This window comes from Homarus americanus, unplaced genomic scaffold (assembly GCF_018991925.1).
Source record: "Homarus americanus isolate GMGI-L3 unplaced genomic scaffold, GMGI_Hamer_2.0 scaffold7626, whole genome shotgun sequence".
Taxonomy (NCBI): domain Eukaryota; kingdom Metazoa; phylum Arthropoda; class Malacostraca; order Decapoda; family Nephropidae; genus Homarus; species Homarus americanus.
Window position 1 is genome coordinate 20,319,351 of NW_024718273.1, and position 6,730 is coordinate 20,326,080.

The 6,730-nt window shown below is 36.2% G+C and overlaps 1 long non-coding RNA gene across 1 annotated transcript; it reads left to right on the top strand.

The window, feature by feature from the left end:
* Positions 1–1,481: 1,481 nt before the first annotated feature.
* LOC121859632 lies at positions 1,482–5,469 on the top strand. Its single transcript, XR_006087687.1, has 6 exons — positions 1,482–1,611; positions 2,733–2,825; positions 3,370–3,662; positions 4,489–4,602; positions 5,047–5,165; positions 5,317–5,469. It is a non-coding gene; the product is annotated as an uncharacterized LOC121859632 (long non-coding RNA).
* The last annotated feature ends 1,261 nt before the right edge of the window (positions 5,470–6,730 follow it).

Below are 6,730 nucleotides of genomic sequence, written 5' to 3' on the forward strand. Positions count from 1 at the left end.
TGTCTAGATACAAGGATAGAATTCTTCAGCGAATGTTGGGTCGAGTTGTGGACTTATTTTCATAGCTGTTGAATACGGGGAGTTAAAGTATCATAATTATTACCACTAAAAAGGGATAATCGCCTAATGATGATAATTTTTTTTTATTGTGACTGATCATAGACGAATATGTAGGTAGGTTTACATGAAGTGTCGTAGAAAAGCTAACCTAACCTAACCTAACCTAACCTAACCTAACCTAACCTTACCTGACCTTACCTGACCTTAACTAATATTATCTAGCTCTTATTAATTATTTTGTTCGTTTTAAAACAGGATGATCATCATGGGTGATATATTATTATATTTCAAAAATGTAAATGTCAACAAAACTCGGATAAAAACAATTCAATATAAAGTTAATTAAACCAACAGTGAAGAATTAAACGAAAAGATAAAAACAAAGATTAAAGTAATAAATGTAAGGAAAAAATAACTAAATAAATTCTGAAACTATTTACATATATTTCCATGTTATTTATATTGTGTTCGTGTTTATATTATCATCTCGACTAAGTGTTTCAGTAATTTTTTTTATAATAATTACTTATTCTATCCCAAATGTCAGCATATAAGTGGTTTAATGAATACGAAAAAAGCAAATAAAAATCTTAACTCATTGTGTTATCTTAGTTCTATATATTGTGTTATCTTAGTCCTTCGATAATAATATAATAGCTTCCATGATATTGTCCCTGTAATTAAGCTAGTTTTTTCTGGCCCTTCTCAGTTACGAGTAACATGACCAACTAAAGTCACAAGTGAAGACCTTAAGACCTTACCATCTTGAAAGTAAGTAATTAGGTGATAAAGTGGTGTACCTGGCTGCCCTCCTCAAGGTGCCACAGGCCTGCTAACTGTACACGGGGTACACAGATGCGTGTGCCTGGTGGCTCATTTTGTCCACGATGTATTCACTAAAACTTGAGATTATTGTTGATTATTAGTCTATGCACTGTGAGCCGTATTGCCTGTAGGGTGTATATTCTCTTTCACTGTCTCTCTTTTCGTTCCTGTCATTTAGGGTCCGAGTGTGTGTGTGTGTGTGTGTGTGTGCTCCATATGTATTTCCACAGTTTCTACGATAGAGAGCTGGAATTTGGTAGGGAGGTGCGAATGGCCTAAGGGATGGTCCCTCCACCCGGGTGTAATCGGGTAACTCAATTAATCAAAAACGTAATCAAGATTTACTAAATGTTTCTTCTCTGTTTTTTCCCTTGAGGTAATATCCGCAGTGAGACTTTATTCACTTACTTTTTAGGTGTAAAATTCAAGTATAGAATATATAACTCCGTTGATGGACCACGACACAAAAAACCACATTAAGTCAGCAGTGTCCTTAACCTTGAGCGGAGGTCAGTGCCGAACTCCGCAGTGCCACCTGCTAGCATGTACAGAATAACAGGTGTTTGGGTCAACTGCTCCCTTTATAAAGACACGCACCATCTCAGGAGACGAGTCAGGCAAGGCTTCAGGTTGTGGAATCACGGCGCACTAACAAGACCGACACTGAACTACAACACAGCAATACCTAGTCACAGCCAGAGCAGTAGTGTGGCGACGTGAACTGTAGTAAGATATGTCGGTTTGTCACCCCTAAGTATGAACAGGTGCACTCCCCCTTATCTAAGTATTTCAGAATGTTGGATGATTGTGTTGAATATCAGAGAAAGACAGAGTAAATGATGTCCTTTTCCCCGGGCGGTTTGGAAGAATGTCATCGGAAATCATAATGATCCGGTAAAGGAAGATCAGTAAACCCTCGCTCATTCTTTATTACGTTTTGGAATATTTCCTTGTATTAGTAATAGTTCAACTGTTCTGAATTCTCCCTTCCCTCCCAAAACAGATTTGCAATTCAGATTTCGGGTTAAATTCAACGTTTTTACTTTATATTTTACATATTTCTTGTCGAAATTGAATGTAAAAAAGTTTTATAGAATTACCTAAAAATAATTGAGAGAATTCCAGACACATTGACGTCGTTAAACGTTCGCAAAATAAAGAGTTAATTTAATTTGTAAATTTTTGATTACACAACAAATATATTTTTTTCCGCCAGATTAACTTTTTTGTTTTTACCTTAATCTGTCCAGAAAAATACAACAAAACAATCTATCGTACAGTCAACCACCAAACTCCTGTCGCCTCTCCTGCTTTTCCACGAACCCCGAGATTCAGACTCGTGAATTTGAAGCATTTATGGAAAGAATAATGTATCAGTGCCTGAATCTCGGGGTACGTGAAACAGCAGGAGAGGCTACGGGACTTAACGAAATAGTTCAATATTCTTATCAGACTCATCATTATGGGTAGTAATAGATGGAAAGAATAAAGACAACAGTGCTTCAAATACAACATAACTTTACGTTAATTACGTGTGAAATATTTAAAGATAAATACTTAGATCCTGTAAACCAGAATTCATTGACAATACCAAAAATATAAACAATATCGATATAAACTGACCATATATCAACTAACAATAAAGACTGCCTTACATCATGAACGGAAAATATCCTTTAATTGGTATATTGTAATCTATATAATTTTCTCTATAACATATGACAATAATTAAGTGATATATTGTAATCTATATAATTTTCTCTATAACATATAACAATAATTAAGTGGTATATTGTAATCTATATAATTCTCCTTTGAAGGCATGATAAATTTTCTATACCCAACAGCACTTGAGAGGGACTTAAGGGCAAATGGTAGCAGTCACCATCATGCTGAAGTACGTGTGTCTTCTCCTAGTGTTGGCAGGGTGTCACGCCACGGTGAGTCCTCGTATACACACACCTATATGTATACTGTATACTCTCCAACACACAGTCTACCTATACCCCAAAACATACATAAACAATACCAGGATAATACTTTGTTCAGTGAGTGTATAGGGTTTGAGCTTTCCGATAGTTAATGTCTCGTGAAAACAAACCTTAATGTTGCCATTTGGTTAACGTAAATGCAAAAGAGATATTGCGACGTAATACCAATATGATATTCAGTCATGTATTTCAGATAAATATAAAATTGTGTTTCCTTGTATTCTGAATTCTGGATAATGATTCTCTTTTCTGGTTATATCGTGGAATTTTGATTTACATTACGTTAAACAACATCGAAGTTGCATGTGAGTTAATTCCATATGAGTAACATACACACACACACACACACACGCACACACACACACACACACACACACCTTAACCTCTGAAGAAGATATTTAACATGAGACAAAAGCCCCAACTAGGAAGTAAACAGTAGTAACGTTAGTAGATATATTAACTAGATATTAATAGATGACTCGGCTGTGTCCAGGAGAATGTGGAGGATTTCGAAGGAGTGGATGACCTAAGAGACCACCTACTGAAGCTGCAAAGGATGGATGAAATGCGCGGAATGGCAGACACGGCGGAGAGTGACAACGCCGAGAAAGTGAGGGACGACAGCGTGAGTGACATGAGGGATATGAAGGATATGAAGGAAATGATGGATATGGAGGAAATGAAGGAGGAATTGAAGACACAGACACAGAGAGGCCAAGAAATGCGACATTCAACAAATGGAGACTGCTATAACTCTACTCACTGTTGCCCCGATAATAATCAAAAGTAATGTTGTACATAATTTTTCACATGTGGGTTCCGAGATTCGAACCCGAGCCAGAGCATAAAAAAAACTATTTTGACTTAATTTTCACAATTTTTACGGATACGCTGAATAAAATCTTAAATTAACAACAAAAATCAAGCAAATGGTGTTAATGACCTTTCAAGTAATTAAATTCATTACAGTTTCTGTAATTAATCAATTCGTGTATGTTTCAGATGATATTTATAAGCATTTTCTTGTATGTATGTATGTATGTTTGTATGTATGTATGTATGTATGTATGTATGTTTTTATGTATGTATGTATGTATGTATGTATGTATGTATGTATTTTGTATGTATGTCGTCAGTGTTTCAACAAGTACTTACATGTAGCTTTCTTACGTTTGTGGTCTAATGTTCTTTTTTTTTGTTTTTTGCTTTATGTTGGGCACTCCCCTACATCCTTGTGTAAGGTGAAGCGCAGAAGCGTTTACAGAGCCTAACAGGGAAGCATGCTAAGTTCATGCTTGCCTTTATGTATTATGAGTTAAGGGCGTAGAAGCGTGAAGAGTCAAGGGCGTAGAAGCCTGAAGAGTCAGTGGTTTATGTCATCAAGTTATTTGAAGCTCCAACAACTTAACCTGAGTACGAATTCGCAACTTTCGATTTACACCAGGTACCTACTTTACTGCTAGGTGAACAGGGACTAATGGGGGCTAGGCAGTAAGTCCAAACAACTTCCATCGGCCAGGGAATCAGACCCATGACATCGCGCTTGCGCGGCAATATTGTGGTCTGATGAGTCAGTCTTAAATACAGAATTTAATCCCGTTTTCTTTCACAGCACATTCTGCAAGAGTGTCTTGGGTGGCGAATGTTCCAAATAATATACAAGCGTTGCGACTATACCTTCAAGGACCCGTCCTCTGTACTTATTCCAACTGTTCCTGTTGTGTTGGTAGGTATATAGTTATATATTGTGTATTGTTTAGTATTGTATCTCACGTGGACGATACTATAAAAACATAAGTAAATTCGATAGTATTATGATCCATTATGAAGGGTTTGTGGGTTAATATGGCGGATAGGTCTTGTGTTCCCCAGCTCACAATCAGATATACCTACCTATAATGTGTTAGACCTCGCTATATTTACCTTATATACCTTAGTACCAAATATTCTCACCATTATTATTATTATTAGTAGTAGTAGTAGAGTAGTAGCAGTAGTAGTAGTAGTAGTAGTAGTATTAGTAGTAGTAGTAGTAGTAATAGTCAGTAATAAAATGGTGGCGAAGGTGTGGCTATTGGGGGAGGCTGGAGGCCACGTAACATAAAAAGTAGTATTGTAGTAGTAGTAGTAGTAGTATGAAACATTTAATATATTGTTTTCTTCCATACAGATTGTAACAGTGGGAACAAATGTTCACCGTGTACAGAAGTTGGGGCGCGGTGCAGGAAGCGCTGCTACTTTTATGAGTATGAACATAAATGGTTGCAGTGCCATAGCCGAGAGTTGTTGGTGAGTTGTTTACATGTATTAATTCCCTTGTAGATTCCACAGCGCCTTACAGACTCCCATAGTGCCATATAGACTCACCTTCATTCAACAAGGTATGCTCTAAGTGTATGAAGATGTGTTAATACGACGTTCAATTTGTTTTTCTTTGTAGTTGCTGCAAGTGGTGTGACCCCACTACTGAGTGTAGGGCGGGCTAACTACGGCTTCTGTGTCACCGACTGGTGTAACTGCAGATGGACGTCCTCCTACATCAGTAGTGCAGGCTGCAAGGATGGCCATTGTCTATGTTGCAAATTCTGTAGACCCGAAGTGTACGTACATTGGGGGCTACTGTGTGAAACCTATCAGCCGTGAAGATGGCTACGTACCCTTCAAGTGTGGCTGCAATGATTACAGAAGGTGTTGGTGCTGTGTGCCGAGTAAAGAAGCGGTCTCCTATTGTTTTGTAGTTGATATAATGGCTTCTAATAATTTACAGTGATATTATGTTTGGTGTAATAATATCATAGTTGTATCTTGAGGTAAATAACAAGTAAATAGTGTTTAATGTTTGTATTTATTGTTAAAAGTTGACTCTATATATTGATACTAAATCAATTTTAATATTTGATTTTGTGGTCATATATTTATTTATTCTAATGACAGTTATACAACGACAAGTATGCCAGTAGACATATAGTTCCTATCTCACACACACACACACACACACACACACACACACGCACACTTTTTTATTTAATTCTATTTTAACAATGATTAATTTATTTTCAGTAAACAAGAAGGGACTGTTTGGTAACTGCCCAAAACAAGAAAGCTCCGGAGGCAAAACTCCAACAGTGATCATTGACCCCACCATCCCAAGTACAACTACACCTGCTGCTTAAGACTAACTCTACCAAGTATAGTCTCATTGGTGACACAAGACATCAAGACAACATTCCAGATGTTACTTAGATAAAACTTTCCTTTTGCATGTTAGCATTTTAGCTGTGCTTATTGTGTTCAAACCCTTGTCCTGACTGACCTTACTGGTGGAAGTTGATTCGTGTGTTATTTTTCGAGTGTGGTTTAACGTAGCATATTAGTTTATTCAGAGTAAATCTTTGTTTTATCATCCACTCTTTATAAAACGATTTCTTTACAGTTAGTTTTGCACATCTATATTTACTATTAACAGTATTCTTTCACCTCCAGTTTTTATTATTTTATTTATATTTTATTTATTAGTTTCTTGGGATAGTTATGGTTATGTAGAATTATTCATTTTCTTATTCTTCTTTTCATAAAAATATAAAGTTAGTAATCTTTACCTCCATCTAGTAGAAGTGTAAGAAACATCAATCATTAAACTGAAAGATATTGAAAAAATCTGTATTTCTCTAAGACACCAAAAAGATGGAAAACAAACACTTGAAAAAGGTAACTGAGCAGAGAATCTATTAGAGCGATAGGGTAAAATTTCCTGTTAAAACTAGCAATTAGGATATACGTAATCATCCCTATATTAATATATCCTATATCATGTTCCAATCCTGATCTCTTTCCATGTGTATCAAAACGCTAGT